Below are 247 nucleotides of genomic sequence, written 5' to 3'. Positions count from 1 at the left end.
AGAGACAGCAAATGATGCACCTCTCATAATCTGCCTGTCAGGCCCGCAACCTCCACTGTGGCTGTGGCTGGCTCCTGCAACACAGCTGCCACCAATTGTCCCTCCAGGTCATGGCTGCTCTTGCCCACCTGGATTGATCAGCTCCTAGCAAAGTGGAGTCACCCTCCAGAGCCTCCATCTCATGCCTCCATTTGAAGAAGGGGTCTTCAAGTTACTTTAAACAATATTACGAATGAAAAGGCACAGA

This window comes from Zootoca vivipara, chromosome 13, assembly GCF_963506605.1.
Source record: "Zootoca vivipara chromosome 13, rZooViv1.1, whole genome shotgun sequence".
Lineage (NCBI taxonomy): Eukaryota > Metazoa > Chordata > Lepidosauria > Squamata > Lacertidae > Zootoca > Zootoca vivipara.
Note: the sequence above shows the minus strand (reverse complement) of the source record.